Here is an 18,532-nt window from a genome sequence, read left to right on the forward strand (position 1 = left end):
TTAAAATCACGAGGTTGGACATGTCCCTTTCTATATAAAAATTCAAAAAAGGAAAAATAATAATAATTTATATCATAACACCTATCTATAAGTGTGTAATGGCTCTTTTAAATATGAACGCACCTATTGATGCTCTTTATGAAGCTGCAATCATTCAGATTTTACGCATTTTATCATGAGTGGATAACGAAACACGCGACAATCGGACCATTATATTCTATATTTATTAAGTTTCGTTTCTTTCCTAAATTAGAGGCTCTTCTTCACGAACCTCAACAGAATCGAACATAATTAAGTGCATGTATTTTAAAAGCCTCTTCTTTCAAATGTTTCGGCATTTATAAATAAAACTGTCGTTAAATCATTCTGAATATAAAAGCAAAACCTATTCAAATTTATCTACAATATTTTTTAAATTAATTCTTCTATTTAACTTTAATCATTTGTTCCTTTCTTTAATCTTTTCTAATTTTCCTTTCTAAATTTTTAATTTGATCTTGGAAAATGCTTTCTGCAATGGAAAAAAAAGTTTAAAACAACAATATCACCAAGCGATCATGAGGAGAAAACAATTTATTTTTAGAGCGCATACTCAGCTCAAGAAAACTGGGGTAAGGAAAATCATAGAAATCTTAAAAGTATGAAGCTCCTTTAAGATAATAGAGAAAAGAAAAAAATATCTCATGTGATAATGTTCTTCCCATCTGATTTTCGTTTGAAAATGAAATTTTACCTTTTTTTATTTAATTAAATTTAACAGAAGCTCTGTAAAAATGCTAATATCAGCGGTTCTCACGCTCCAAGTGGAGAGATAAAAATCTGTCACTCTAAACAAATTCTTTTAAAATATACTTATTTCCCCCTTACATAAATCGACACTTGTAGAAAAATCCCTATCAGAATCTCATAGTATCTAATCATCGGGGAAAATATTTCTGTCACTCTCTTGCACTCTTCTGCTCTTGCATTGCTTGTGAAAGGACAATACAAGAGCGGTACGGTCATGTCAGTTTTGGCAGCGCTTTTTGTTCATAAATTATACCTTCCGGAATGTAATAAAAGCGAAATTTTAAAATTTCAGGGTGTCTTCTCTCTTTAAACGAACTGCTAAAAATACATATATACTTACATACATACATACATACATATATATATATATATATATATATATATATATATATATATATATATATATATATATATATATATATATATATATATATATATATATATATATGTATGTATGTATGTATGTATGTATGTATTGTATATATATATATATATATATATATATATATATATATATAGAATACACTTTTTTTCGTATTTTAAACCAAAACCAAGCAAACATGAAGCCTTCTATCACCATTTTAATTTAGGCGAAGAAGCAGAAAGTGTCCTCATCATTTTCTAATAATTTCAAAGCAATAATTTGTTCCTTTGACTTATGTAGGGTTAGGGTGACTATTTTTGTCCTTCACTTGTAGTAATACATTTGATCATCCCACATAACTGTATCAGAAAATAAAATCATCTCACGATTGATTACAATTGATTATTTACACGATTGATTACAATGGATTACAAGATTAGTTTCACCAGAGACCATCTTAGACATTTATCAGTGAAAATGTTATAACGATCAGTATGCATGCACAAACACAAAATAATAATAATAATAAAAATATGCTGATGCACCATCCATAGTGCGGAAGGCAAAAAGTCTTATAAGTTCATTCATTTTTAGTCTGACACTAAAAAGAACTTTTGTCTCTCTTTATAATCGCATTAAACTTATATCGAGTAGATATAAATGAAGAATGATGTGTTCTGGTAGCCATGTAGGTGAATATTAAACCGTTTGTGGTTTTCGATATTCTTAAGATTATCGTCGGTATTTTTTGATATTGAAAAGTAAAACCAGTTTATTTAATAAAAGAAATTTCATTTATTGATCAAATGTGAATATCAGTAGAAAAGAACAAACAAATTATTTATTTAAATGTAAGATTTAAACTTTAAGATGCAAATGAAATAAACAACGCAGCTTTTGTATCTCAAGTGTTTCATTAAATCTGGATATAAACAAACGTTATATTGATACTTAGATAATTTTATTTATCCTATATTTTGCCATACATTCACTAGAGTTTCCGTAATAAATTTACTAAATAAATAGAATAATTGCTATTAGCTTCTTTATTTCCCTTATTAAAAATAATTTGAATATTTGATTATGTCAAATAGTTGAAAGTCATTGTAAAATGCACTGCAGTAATCTTATTCTTGCAATGAATGGTTGCCATTCATATTAAATTAATTTGCTTCAGATGTTTCCTTACCCAGTGAGGAAATTACAGACGCACTTTTGCAGAAGATTATCGAACATCGTTCGACATGATTTAGGCCTCATTATTCATTAAAACAATTAAAGATGCAGGAAAGGATGCTTCGCTTCCAAGCTACAACATTTTGCTTAAATAATGAGAATGCAGTTGATCTTTTAATTGAGGAAGTTTTTCCTACGATATTCTTCAATAACAAATCCTGTGTCCATCAACCCTAAATATTAAAGAGCATTCTCTTTCAGAAAAAAAATATGTCTAGATAACATTAAAAATATGACGGTGAGAAGTTGCTCACTCGGCTTCAAGATTGAAGGATGCTTTCTTGAAAACTCGAATTCCACAAAATCTATCGTGTGCATGAATTTTGCGCGCTAGTTAAATCTGCCCTAAGGAAGACACTCTTGTGTAATGAGAAAGTTTTAAAATGATTCGATTTTAAGTGTCGCGATTCTAAAATCGAGTGATTTTATAGAAATAGAACAGAATCATTCAAGTATTCAAAACTCAATTGGTTTTAATTGCAAAAGAGTGGTTAATTGCAAAATACACCTGTATTTCGCAATCAAGTCAACCGTAAATGGAATTCTAAAATAAAAACTTCTGTTCAAATAAATCCTTTCAGTGAAAGCAAAAATAGAAATAGAATAGAATAATCGACATTAAACTACTTCATTTAAAACAAAGAGATACTGATTGTATGTAATATAGCATTCGAAATCACGAAAATAAAGAAAAATACTTTTTCGCTTGTTTTCTCATACTTATCTATAATACTCATAATAATTTTAATAAATGTACTTAAAAAGGGTCTTCTTTTTAAACTTAAATGTTAACGAAAATATTCCTAATTTTATATGAAAAGTACATTTAAATATTTATAGATTTTATTTAGTTAAAAATTAATTAAAAATATAATTTTTTTCATATATCGTCTTCGATTGTTTTTCAAAACTAATTAACAAAAATCAGTGCCAGGTTTTTTAACAGATAAATTACCTTCTATCTACATTTAAACAGTAAAAATAAATCCACTTTATGCAGTCTAACTTGTGATATATAACTGTTGCTTGTTCCCCTTTTCCACTTACATTTTTTAATGCTAGAATTTCCGTTTAGTTCAAAGCAAATTAGAAAGAAAACAATAGAAGACCATAAAAATGTATCAGAAGATTTGTAGTTAAATTTGTTTTCAAAATATGTCGTTTCGTGTGTACACAATAGCAATAATTTCAGAAAAAGATGTCAGTCTTTTTGTAATTTTTATTCGTCATCTCAAGTTAAATATGAAATTTTTAAGGTTTACATTTTAAAGAAATCACCTTCATGAAAATAACATTTAAAATTTTATTATCTTTAAGCGAAATCCGTTATTTATATGTATTTCAGAAAAAAATGGAAGCTATTATATACAGAAGGAAAATTTTATTCGAAAATTAAGAAAACTATTCATGTGAAAACTCCTGCTGCTTATGCTTTCACAAATATTTAATCATGAAACTAATTTTTTTTTATTACGGAAATCTGAATACATATGTAACTTAAAAGAAAAAAAATCTAAAACTTTGATGGAGTCAAAGTATATTTTATTGTTATACATCTCTCAAAACTAAACTTAGGGAAATCTTTAAATTATTAATTGCTTCGAATGTTATAATTTTTCTGTGAAAATATTGTAATTATGCAAGTATGTGGATTGAAAAAAAAGAGACAGAGTAGTAGAGAAAACACTTGAAGGCAATTTACTTACGTCCAATAATATAGCCCAATATCAGTCCATTTTTTTATTGTAAATACAAGATGTCCATAGAAATACTTTCCTTGTTTGGTAACATTTGCAACTGAAACCAAATTTCCAACGAAGAATGTTCAATGCTTAGGGAGATGAATTCTCCAAAAAAGATATTAATACCCAAAACACTAATAAAAATTTTGACATTGTTCGTAAATATTCAGATGATAAAAGAAGCTCACAGTCTGAAATAAGTGATATATACGAAATTCTGAGAAAATAATCTTTTATTATTCAACAAGAAAGTTCCCATGCAAAATATTTCCAGTGTGTTTATCTGCTATAAGTACAAGATATTGCAAAAAAAATATTTCTTTGGAACTCGTCTTCCCAAGTCTTCTGTGGTCTGCATATGAAATTTGAGTTTAGTAAGTTCATATTACGATGGCCAATCTATATTTCCAACCGTTCATATTCTATGGCTATCCTGTATATTCTTTTATCAAATACTATTTTAATTATATTTTACTTTTTTATCTATATGTTATGGTCAGTAAAATTTTGTCGTTGCTTCAGAAATTCATTTTCAATCATTTTATTTTTAAGCATCACATTAAAAAAAAAAACACTTTATTTCATTAGCAATCCGTTAACACTCTCTGAAAAGTAAAAAAATACATAGTATGCATCTGGAAGTATAAAGATTCCTTTTAATGCTGAAGAAATTCAAAAGAGTTGTAGAATTTCTATAACACATAAAAACTGATTTGAAGATTTACATTGAGGCTTTTATAATAGTCGTTATCTAACAAAAATGTAAAAAAAGATTTATGTTTTAAAATTACAAGTCAAACTCTATTTTGATGTGCAAAGAATAAAATACGTTTCTATGTTGATGAAATGCATAGAGATCATATAGGAAAATGAAAAGAGTAATACCACTTGTTTTGTTACTGAAACGTGTGGCTTCCATTAAGATGGAATTCGAAATGTCATAAAATTCCATTTCTTAAGGAACTAAGTTAAAAAGTCTTTTTTTTTTAAGAACAAAAGAAATTTTCTTATTTAACATTCTTATTACTTGAACTGTTTTCTTAACAAAACCGTTTGAATTTTGTTTCTCAGTCTATTTCTTGGGAAGTTATTACATTTCCATTTAAATCTAATTTTTAATGCTATTTTACTTTTTCGTGTTATTTTCACATATTCTAAATTTTGGTAGAATTCTCTTATGAAAACACATTATAAATAAAAAATCTAATGTATATTTTTTGTTCAAATTTAGTATAATAATTTCTTAATATGTTCTGAAATTCTTGAACTGGAGAAAAGTTGTTGCTTCTTATGGCACTAGTCATAGATAAGCCTGCTGACGAAGTCAGCGATTTTAAGCCAAGAGAGCGTTTTTGGTTTCATTAGCGCCATCTAGGGCCAAGAGTACGTTTTAGCAACTCATGCGTCACAACCCTTTTTACGGGGCGGATTTCATTCATGCATTTCATTTACTCAGCCACACATCGTAATTTAGACCTGAATCAGAGAACAATCACCCCTGATTCAGCACTCCCAATGGTATTGCTCTCGACAGGGAGAACTTTGTGGCCACGAAAGATTTATACGTGCATCAGCCACCACATTCACGGGGAGTCTTCGGCCGACGGGGTTCTAACTCACAATCCAAGGGATGCGAATTCAACGCCCGACAAACCAGGGTATCCTGGTAGTGATAATAATAAGTAAATTATTCATTTAGAACTATTCTATAGTTGTTTTAATGTTTCACCATGCGAAAAAAAATTAAACATTTTTGTTATTTATTAGAGGCTTTATTATTAACCCCAATATTTAGAGAGTAGGCAAAAATAAAACTTATTTTTTTGTTCAAATACTAGATAATTTATTTCTTAAGGTTTTTTTTTTTTTTTTTTTTTTTGTTCGTCTGTTTTGAAGTCATAAGTTGTCCTATTATGCAGTTAGGGATTTTAATTGTTTTGGAGCATATACGATACTATTCGGAAAAATAGGATTAAATGCGAAATCAAAAATAACTCTACTAAATCCTATTAAGCTTATTCTTGCTATGTGATTTTTAAGCTAATGTAAGTATTTAGAATTATTAATATTCTTTATTCTGATGTGATTTTGTGAACAAATGATGAGAACACAGAACACTAAAAAAATGAACAATCTAATCAAAAGGTACCACAAAGAATTACTCCAATCCTTCATTAAAGCACACGGAAAATTCTGAATAACCGGGTTGCCACGAGATCATTGGTGGGAACGGGGGATGGGAAAGTTGAGTCCTAAAAGCATTACTGGCCACGGTACAACTACTCCAGAAGGATGTATGTCCCGACACCAGTAAAAGATAGCTAACCCATATCATTTTTGTACTCAGTGCCGCAACCAAACACCATACCGGAAGCTTCTAATCCCCATATCTGAGGTATCACTTCACGGTGGGAGTAATTAAACGGTGCGGGAAAAACAAAAGGTGCGTAATTGTTACCCAAATTCTTAACCAACAAAGGCATTTGTAATTATGTAACGAATTTGACTTTCAACAAATGTAATGGAACACTGAGGACCGAATGCCTTACTAAGATTAACTAATGTGTTTAAAGAGAAACATGTATTCCTGATTTCTTTCAAATTTTGTTGAGCTAAAAGTTTCTATGTAATTATAAAGGTCAATAAATCTCGTAGATAATTTTCTTTCTTTTTTCAAATACGGAAATTGAAAAAAGGGAAATTTATACGAAATATAATACAAGTTCTTTGAGTTTTGTTTTGAAAATGGGGAAATTTTGACTAAATGAATCTGTGGAAGATATTTTAAGATAAGAAATTAATCCACGAGGATGAGTTTGAGCATTCAATTACATAACATTGACATTGTATTCAATTATGATCAAATGTCAGCTCATATCGTCTAATTTTACGTTGCCTTACGCTACGCTGAAACGCATTTCAACAAGCAACAAACAAAAGATGCTTGGACAATTCCACAATTAAATTGGATTTGTTGTGCATCTCGAGAGAATTAATTTGTACTCTATGAGGTGAGAGGACCCACTTTTATGAAATGTCCAGGAAAATTTGTGTTTAATAGTTATAACTGAGGATTAGCACTCTGCCTTAGATTTTTCGTGATTTCTATGAATAAAAATAAATCATCTTCAGTATGATGTTCATCGGATTCAACTTTTCATCTTCTGGTGAACCAAAGTAATAAATTGCAATATTTTCGTTAACTATGTTTCAGGTCATAACAAGCAGGTTTTAAATAAAAAGATAATCGTAAAATGCGACAGTAACTTACAAATGCTACAATTGATAACAATGAAAAACTCGAAATGCCCTTTAACATCAAAAATATAGAAATGTATCGAATTGGTGGAATTCGTCAATGAATATTTGTAAATCAATATGATTGTTTAAAACTGCAGCTAAATAGATGCAGTAAAAATTCGATTATCCGATTTGGGTGGGACCACAACCCTCTCAGATATTCAAAACTCAGGTAACTTTAAATCATAACTTCTTTTCTTTCAAAATTCAAAGGATTTTCAAAATTAACTTTCAAATATTATAAAAATAAGTCAATTAGAATTATTATGTATAAACACTTTAACAAGCTTTTTTGATTTATTATTTAAATTACGTTAATGAATGTTATTATTCATTTCTGTTTCCTTTCATTTTCTCAATATTTTTTTTAATTGTGCTCTAAAAAGTATATTTTCTCTCTCTCGACAACATTAGAATTTTCGATATATTTACAGTTATTATATTTTCATGTAAATGCATGGAATTTGCTTATTTCACTACTGGAATGCTTAAGTAAGGAACTGAAGGTTTTTTTCCCTGGATTAATGTCTACCGTTCGATGATAATCTTTTACATAACTAACATCATAGAAACATTTTTCTGTTCCAACTATGACTCCTTTATTGAAAAAAATTCTATGGTTTTGTTAAAAACGAGAAATGTAATTCGAATTTCTGGAGCCTTTTCAATGAACAGAGACCTCGACTCCAAGTGTCTGAGGTAATCGAGGTTCTATAGTAAATAAACTTCAGAATGTATCTAGATACCAAAATTGTAGATGAGTATCAAGTTTTGAACCCAGTTTGACATTGGGAAAATAGCCAAAGACGTTCTTGATTCCTCTTCACAGTACCACGAAGAGTAACATAAAATACTTTTCGTTTCAGGATTCAGAGACCAGCACTTTTTGACGATCATATTTCGCTAAAGGGTGGTACTTAGAAAGATGAACAGTTATTAGATCTCATATTTTCGCGAATAATCTAATTTCCCCCAATTGCTACATGTAAATATTTTCATATATCATCTTTCCTCTTGTCCCTTTTTGGCGCACGCCTTTTGGCGCATGCGCAAAAGCGCCGAGAGCTTCCGATTCCAAAAATGAACAGTGTAGGAGAAAATCGAGAAGAGAGCAATCCCTTTCATTCTAATTTCAAAGATAAAACTTAAAATAAAAAGTGCGAAAAAACAACCATGAAATGCACTTTTTATTTTTATAATTGCTGGAAATTTTCAGGCCAAATTGTATAACATTCCTCTATTTAAATTACATCCTATTAAAGTTTAAATTGTATAGCAATTGCAAAATAAAAAGAAATTCTAGAAAGGTAGCATTGATTCCACTTTTTTAAAATTATTACTTTTAATGAAGTCAAAATTCAAAGGAACAAAATTTTAGATTTTAAAAAGATGTTACAATTCTAAATGAATGATTAAAAACGGCATATATTTATTGCCACAACAAAAGATAATTTAACAAATTTGCAACTGAAGTTTGTAAAAAAAATTCATTTTTTAAACTTAAATCTAATTTATTTGTGAATAATAACAATTTAATAAATGAACAATTCTTAATTGTTATAATATTTTTTCAAAACTCCTATTGTTACAATGTGCAGAATAATGCTATATTTAATAACTGCTGACATATTAAAAAAAAATTGTAATGCATAAAAATGGAATGAGATTTTCTATCGGATAAATGTATTTTCCAGTCAATCGATGCCGTTTTATTTCATTGAAAGCTAAAAATGAAAATGCTAAATCTGCAAATACTGCTTAAATTTCCATGGAACTTCTTATTTTCAAAACGAAGATGCAAAATGATGACGTATACATTATAAAAACATTTTCAGCGATTTATTCTTTTCATACCGATATTTCCCAAATTTTTCATCTGCTTTCTTTATCTCACATAAGTAGTATTCGCTATTTTAAAAAAGAATTCTTTTTCCATATAGTATCTTTTTCTTATTAAATTGAATTTAAAGCAGCAAAACTTAATTTAGAAAATGAGAATAAGGGAAATTCTGGATGAAAAGGACAAAATACAAATTTCGTTTAAAATTAAATGTACTCTAAACAAAATTCCAAATTAACAAAATTTACCAAGCAGAAGACAGATAATTCTTTTTTTTTTGCCTACGTTAGGATTGGTAAGTTGCTTATTGCGAAAATAATGAAAGACTAGATGAATTCCTTTAATTCCCTGTTAACTGATCAATACAAAGACTGTTTTGAAATGGGCTTCAGAACTTTGAACAATGTTCAGTAGATGAGCGCAATACCTGAGCTGGTCTGCCTGCTTTCCAACTTCTACCTCATCGTCAGGTGAAATTTTAAAGGGACATAGACAAGAAGGATTTTGTTATGGTGAAGTCTAGAATCCATACCCCATTATGCTTAAACCTAAAATTTTACTACGAAACTGTCATTTCTGAGTCACATTAAGAATAACAATACTTAAACGGAATTTTCGATTATCTAATCTAAAATTAGGGTTATCAACTACTAAAAGATAGCACCTACAAAAATTTAAGTTCTTTGCCATGATCAGGCAATACCCACACGCACCCTACGGATAGATTACCGTACTGATATTTTAAACTTAATGTTTGTTTGTTCGCAAATTTTTATTATTCAATAAATGCGTCATGATTATTATGAAATTGTTATATGTCTGTATACTAAAATCATACCCGAAGATTCTAAAAATAAATTTCATTCCTAAAATAGCGCACCCAGAAATTCTTGGAAGTCTCTCATTCATCAAGGTAATGTTAGATTATGAAATCCACATTAGTTCTCATGTCAATACATGACATGAATTTTTCTTATTCCCCATTACATTAAATATAAACTCTCTCTATCTGGAAAGAACTGAACCTTTAGACAATAAGACTTAAATGTTAAATAGTAGGTAGTCACTCTTTGATTTTGTTTTTTCAATATATTTTACAATCAACAAGATTTAGATTTTATATTCTTCTCTATGATATTTTGTAATCAAATCTTAATTTTAAAGGCGCGACATTTTACCTTACAAATAACAATCAAATTCGTAGAAGCGAATTCTGTTCTATTCGAATGTTCCAGCTTTTTGATTACAAGGGAAAAATACGTTTCTATTAAGATTAAATAAAAAATGTCTGAATGACAATTAATAAATATATTAGGAATATAAATATTATTTGGAATACGGAATTATTTTTTTCTTTAGAAGTACTCGACAGAAAATCTATACCAAGATATGCAAACCTATATTATAATTATCTATCATAAACAATATCTGACTGAATCTTCCAAACATTTAATCAAAAAAAATGTTTTGAAAATCAAGAAAATGATAGCAATGATTTCATCACATTGCGTATACGAACTGATATAAAATAGCTGAGAAAACGTAGATAAATAGGTTAATACAGCATTCTTTTTCCTTCTATAGAAACTTTAGTTTAATTTAGTTATATTAACATCCCGTTTTAGAGCAACACTAAAGATATTTTGGAACAGGCCTCGTAATTTTGAACCCCGGTCAGATGTCATGGACGACTCCTGAGCTGGCCCCGACGGATTGAACGTGCACAAGACCCACTTATAAAGCGGTTCTTCAGTGGAACAGGGTCTCGAACCTAATCCCCCGATTTCGAAGTCGAGACCTTACCACCAGGCCACGTAGAAACTTTATATCAGCTAAGATTTGTAATTTAGAACCGATATTGTGATAGCGAAATAATGTTTTATCGCACAAAAATGCGCGTTCTTTCTTTCTTTGATTTAACATTCCACAATTTTTTATTGTTTTTCAATATTAGTTAAACAATCTAAATAAGTTAAAAGTATTGCAACAGTAATTTATATCATTCATTTCGATTTTAAAGTTTCAGTTGAAATTATTTTAATTACATTTTCCCGACCTAAAGTAAAAGGTGATAAGAATGTATGTTTTAATTAGCTATGAAATTATTCGAAATAATTTGTTCGTAAGCAGAAACATAAGTGAGCTGTAAATAATCAGAAAATGTGGAAAGCATGTAAATAATCAGAACGTACGAGCTGTTTCCAAATGACAATTAGCAAATTCGGTCTGATTTTGAGTCCATATAAATATTTTATTTATAGCAGAATTTATCATCTGTTTCAAATGAGAATCCATGTACAACGATTCGAATGGCTTTCAAAATTAATACGTTTGTAATATAAAACTAATATAAGTCATTATTAGATTGTCTTTTTTATTGGGAAATATTGTCTATTTTTTAACAAAATGAAAATTATTTCCATCTTATTTATTATTTTACTTGTCTTAGAATAATTTTACCGCTTCCGAAAGAAACGAATGGTGCTAAACCATGTTTTTACATCGGGTATTCAAATCACGTATTTTCTGTCTGTATAATAATTGATTAAAACTTATCTATACAATTGCTAATATTGATATAACTTAAATAAAAATTTGTGATATTTTTTTTTCTTTCGTGATGTCAAAAAAATGACACATTTTTCTCTGAAAATGTTACCATACGATCTTCTCTGGGCTCGTTATTCGAACCATCTCTCGGAGTCCGTGGCTTCGTATAGCGGAAAAGTCATTGGCTCCTATTAATCACGTGCTCCTACATGTGGAAGAGAGTGGCAGGATGTTTAACGCATCGCTGCCACTTAACTTTTCGGTCAAGAGAAATTTTAAATGCGATGTGATTAAGCCTATTTATTTCTCGAGAAATAAATTCTGGTCTAGCAGTTTTCAACTTAGGAAAGGTGCAGCTGGGCATGACGCTCTTAGGATCAATTGTATGAAATGATTTATTGTGACCTTTGAGGACTGATATGGCAGCCACTTCTAAAGCACCTGTAAAATCTTCGAAATGTGTTGCGTGCAGTAGTCAGATTTCTGCTTAAGTAGTCAAGTAGAGTGCTAACAAAAGGAATCTTCAGTGGAAAAAGATAATTAAAATAATTGAAGAAACCTGTTAATCTTTGGTATCTAGTTTGCTAAAGTATACTAAAGCACCGCAATATTTAGACCGTAAGAATTTTGATAAATATGTAGCTTGACAAATAAATTTCAAACAAGTATTAATTTTTTTTCGTTCAATTAAAATAAATAAACAATTAAATATGAAAAGACTAAGTTCGAAGAAAATTTGTTGCACGCAGGATACGTGCGCACGGATTTTGAACAAATATTGAATTGCCTGCCATGCTGAAAGAAATATTTTTAAAAAAGAACTTTATATATATAAAAAAAATTGAGATGGCGTCTGTAAATGGATTATATATAATCTAAACTTTCCGTTTTTCTTTTCTTTCTGAAACGCATCAGTACCAAAGGATCCAATGAAATTTCTACTTTAACGAAATTTTTACTGACCATGATGTTTCAAATCTCACCAGGCTAAATATTTTTGACAAAAATGATAAGTGTTTCTGCATAAAAGTGTTAGGTACGATTGCACACATTATCAAACAGTGTGAACTTTTGATTAATTAACATGAAGTTTTCTATTAGCTGAAGTTTTCTGTTTTCTATTTCTATTAAAAGTTTTCTACTAGCTGGATGAAAATCAAAACCCTGTTTGAAATTTCAATTTGAAAGGAATTTTGTGATTCCTTTCAAATTGAAATTTCAAACAGGTTTTTCAAACATTCTGAAACTATGTTGTAAAATTATCGACTGCAGAATTGGACGATGTTTAATCATTAATAAGTATGGGTATCATGCTTTTCTCATCTTCTGTACTATTTTATGTCTATAATTTTACTGTTATTTGATATATTTTTTGACTATTTTATTCTATTTCTATTTTTTTATTTCTTATCTTTTTTTTCATTTTTAAGAATTTTTTTTATATTTTTCTTATTATTTATTTTGACTTTTTATTGTCTACTGTTTGATTTTATTATTTGCCATTATAAAGGACCTGAGTTTATAAGAGCAGGCTGAAGGTCCACCGTTTTGCCCGCTGGTGACCTACCCTATTCTTTTTCTTTGGTGCTTTAGAAATGGATGGGTCATTTCCCGATGGTCCATATGATTCTATTTAGCTGTAAAATAGACTGTGTTCAGATTTTCAATCTGAACAACATTTGTATTTGAAGTCACACTGACCAAGTAAAATTGTCATTACGCTTTGTTCATAGTATGTCAGTGTTATAACTTAATACAAAGAAATGCATCTAAAATATTTATTAAATACTTCTTTTATAAAGAAGTTATCGAAAGCCAATTAATCATAGTTACGTTTTTAATATTATATAGCAGTTTAAAATATAGTAAACAATTATTTCAGGGATAATATTCATTTTATTTAATAAAGGATATGATCAAGGTCTTTTCCTTATTTAAAAAATTTTTATTGGATAAAAACTAATATATTTAGAAGTATGTTTATTTCTGTAAATTATAGATACCTTAATGGAATTTATAATAAGACATTTTTAATACGACAAAAACGAAATTTATAAAAAGACAAATTTTAATGCGTTCCATTTTTGCGGCTCCGAGATTGCCAAGTCATTTTCGAGTTTGGGCTACATATTATTATAGCCATTATTTAGAAACATAAGATGTAACAACTATTATCATAGCTTTCAAAGTTTCGATATTTCCAATTAGCTTTTTTTAATATAACCTTTAAAAAAAGAAGGCGGCCCTGTAGCTCATATTTTTCATTCACGAACCGATGGGCTGCATAACTACTATGAGTGCATGCTTTATACCCTTCACAACGAGAGAATTGTATCCATTGCAATATATAAATTCTACATGAACACAAAGAAACAGTTTGGTTTCATAGAACCCCAAAACTAATTTTGCTTTTCTCCTCATCAACATCATTTTATCAATAACTAAATTTTTGATTTATTGCTTATGCTTATGGACTAGTTTCTCAATATATTCGTGGACAAAAATAATCTCATCAGGAATAAGCGCAAAAAATAATAAAGATTTTGCATCGCTATTTGAAATGGCTTATCTCATTCAGGTTAACCTTTTGGAATCAGATAGATTTTTTTCTTATCCTATATCAATAAACATTAAAGATAAAAAAACCCTCATTGTTATCAGCTAAGATGTAAGCATTTTATACTCTTTGGAGAAAAATTTAAGCCAGCAGTGAAACTGAAGATTCTGTGTTAAAAGGCATTGTACGCCTTAGGTAAAGATAACAATATTAAATGAATTAAAATTTATCACACATAAAAAAACTTGTTTTTTTTTCAGGAAATAAAATAATTAACGACTAACAATATGTTTGGGTAAAAACGTTTCAAAGGTAATTGTTTTTTATATAAAATAAAAGCACCTGTTATGGATTGATCTCTAAGAATAGAATGAAATGACAACTTATTATTCGGAATGATCGTTTTTATGTTCTTTCAGAGATAATAAAAGAATGAACATTTGTGGATGACTTTTTATCATTCTTAAAGTAAATATAAAGCAAACAATGGAGCATTTTGACGTCATTGATAAAAAAAGCAAAAAAGTTCTCAGGATTTAATTAAGATATAAAACATTTTCACAATTATATAACGAAAGTACTTATAATAAAATTTGTTCGAATTCAAATTCCAAAAGATTAAAAAAAATATCCGATTCTTTGGGTTTTTTCGAATGAAATATTTTTTTCAGCGAATAATCATTTGCTTATTAAAACTTTTTTGGTTCAAGATAATTCATTTCGTTTAATCTTCCTATGTGAAGAGATATTCAAATAATGACTTTCATCAAAAAGGCATGGGATATTTAAATTATCATGAGCTTCCAGGAATATTCTAAAAAATTTTATTCGATAATAATTTAATGAAATGTAATAAGAAAAAAAAAAATAAGAGAGAATGAAAGAAGAGAAAAGAAAGAAAAGAAGAAAAAAAAAATCTTGAATGTTTTCCCGTTCATTTCCATGAATAAGTTCAGAAATTCCTGCTTAACAACGACAGATTATAAAACGAACCATGAGTCATTTTGAAACAGGACTTTTGACAAATTTCGATCGAACCATTATTTACTGATTCAATATATCTATATCCAATAGTTTTAGTATAAAATTCACCTATTAATTTTCATTTACCTAGAATGTTTTTGATTATTGTGTCTGCATATAAATAAATAGATGCAGCGTCATAAAGTAATTTTTTCGGATTCAGGGAGGTTTTACAGCTTAGAATTTCATCAAAATATCTAGATCACAATATTTATTTGACAATAAAAATTTCTTTTTTTATATCATTGAGTTTGCATATGGCAAAGTTAAGCAGGGATTTTTGCTCTTTTAGAAAACTTACTCCTATTTTTCCTTACAAAATATGGTATAGGTCTACAAATTTTGTATTTAAAATACTCGTCCAATTTCATTTATGTAGCGTGTTGTGTATTTCAATTATAGCATTCAAGCACACGGATAAATAGATGATTTTCTCAATAGATTTTATACAAAACTTGATAGCTTTTTATTAGTTTTGTGTGAAGATCATATAACAAATAATTTTATCGTTTAATTAGCTCCAGTTTTATGTGAATGCATTCACAAACTCAAATATGTGCTCTATTGTTTCGTGAAGGTATTGACTTTATCAAAATTTCGATGTTTTAATTTGATTTATATCTTTTTTCCCCTTTATTTCATGAAATAACTAAAATGTGTGGTAATTAGAGGAATGTCTGCATTTATGAAGATTATTAAAGCTATTTTATAAAAATTATCCCGCTTTTAGATTTGAGGTTTTTTAAGAATACAAAGAAAGAATCCGAAAATTCCACAATTAAACATTTCACTCTGTAGAATCTAAATGAAAATTAGGCGATTTAATAAAACATTATACACGAAGATAAATACACAATTATTAGAAAATGCTGCAAACTGCTAGAATTTTAAAAAAATATGTTTTATAAACAAGGTATTATTTACTTATGTTGGCAAAAAGTTTTATATTTCGAAAATAATTGATAATGAAAAAGCATACATTAAAATGTTTAGAGAAAAATACCAATTATTTAAAAACACAGAGCGAATACCGGATGATTCCAAATTCATAGTTCAAGCTTGGGGGGGGGGGATATAGAGAGCAAGGATACGAGTAATATCCAAAGAGGAACCCCAGATCGCAATCCATTAGATTGAAACAAGATGTTCTGTTTTTAACTTTTACACTGGTGGGATATTTTAAAGAAAATTTCAACTGTGGTTCATTTATTTCAAATAATCATTTATTGTGCAGGAATGTATGGGCACAAGTGGATTTGAAAAGAAAGGCAAAGCTTTTAATGATGGCGTCATTGACAAATACGATGTTTACAAGAACTGTTCAGAATTATATTCACTAACAGTGATATGTGCTTGACAGCATCAACGGAGCGATTAGCGTGCATTGCTAAAGATGCGAAGCATTTCTGGCACGCGCGCAGCAGCTGCTGTTATTCGAGCAACGAGATTCTCTGTTGATTCAACTGGAATCTAATAAACAAGTCTCTTCAAACTTCCCCAGAGAAAGAGACCGATGCCAGGGAAATGGGGAGATCGGGTGGCCAAACGACAAGACACGCCCACATCATCGCGCCCCAAATGAGGCATTCAGTGGCAAATATCTTTTCTAGGTTAGAAGTTAAAAACTTAACACCTTGTTGTAGTTGAAACAGTTAAGTATCTTGTTTCAGATACTTTATATTTATGACTAAAGAAATGGTTTACTGTTTCGGTCCAGGATACGAATATTATTCGTATCCTGGTTCTCTACCTCCCTTTCAAGTTTGTATCATGAATTTGGAATTTCCCGGTAGTTCAAAATATATGTATATTTATTCACAAAGAAGCCTTCAGACTCATTTGTATGAAGCTGTCTTAGAGAGGCAGTCTAAAATTACGAAATATATTATTTTTTTTTTATGAAATGAATTAAATAAGGAACTAAAATTAAAAATAAGTAAACATCGATATTGAAATTAATTATATATATATAATTGTGCAAACGAAAAAAATTTTAAAACACACCGTAACAGACATAACGCAATAGTAAGATTTTATTTAAATAATAAGTGAAAGTATTTGATATAAATAGAATTGAAAAATAAAAAAAAATAAGATCAAAACTAGAAATAGAATAGGAATAAATAAAATTGAAAAATAAAAAATCCATGAAACTAGAAATAGAATAAGATTAGGTCATAGGAATAAATAAAATTGAAGAATACAAATTTCATAAAACTAGAAATAGACAAGGGGAAGCCAAATGATAGGTAACGTTGGGAAATACAACTTTCTTATTTTATGGAAATAGATAAAGAAAAATAAAACTAGTTGTAAGAATAAAATTGGAAGTAAACTTAATTAGTACATTAGCAAAAACGCAAAAAAAAAGAGAGGGGAAATATCGTTGAAATGAGGTTAATTACCCTAAAAATATGGCCACAGAAATAGAAACATATCAGATAAAAACATACAAATGAAAAGACCAGGGAAGAAAAGAATAAAAAATAGTGAAAAAATAAAAATCAAAGATACAAGATTTATATGAAAAACTCCGATAGCAATCAATAATAATATCAAAATGGTGACAAAAAGAAAAGAAAAAAGATCACAAGAAAAAAAAACCATCCACGAAAAGAGAATAAATAATAAAAACAAGAAAAGCAACTTCAAAAAATTCCGCGTTGATAAAAATCCTGAAATAGAAAGAATAATAGAACACTTTAAAATAAAATAGAATACCAAAAAAATAAAAATACAAACCTGTTATGAAAAAGAGGAAAACTGAAAATAAATAAAATAATTTAACAATTTTCAAAACAATAAAAATCCATCTTAAAATTAGCAAACATCTCAAAATAAGACATGAAGGTAAACGAAAAGGGAGAACAAATAAAAAAAGACAGAGAATTAGAAACCCACATAGCATTCATTACAACACAAAAATAGATCAAAAGTAAAACAAAAGTTTGACTATGAATAAAATTATTTTTGTTATTTGACGGAAAAAAAACATATTAGTTTAAAAAACACATCAAAATAAGACTTCAAGATAAATGAAAAATCATCAGTGAAAATAAGGAGATAGTTTCTTACATAAACGCACATCATTAAAAGACAAATTGTTCAAACTGTCAACTGGTTTGGTGGTG

The sequence above is a fragment of the Argiope bruennichi genome, chromosome 8 (assembly GCF_947563725.1).
Source record: "Argiope bruennichi chromosome 8, qqArgBrue1.1, whole genome shotgun sequence".
Taxonomy (NCBI): Eukaryota; Metazoa; Arthropoda; class Arachnida; order Araneae; family Araneidae; genus Argiope; species Argiope bruennichi.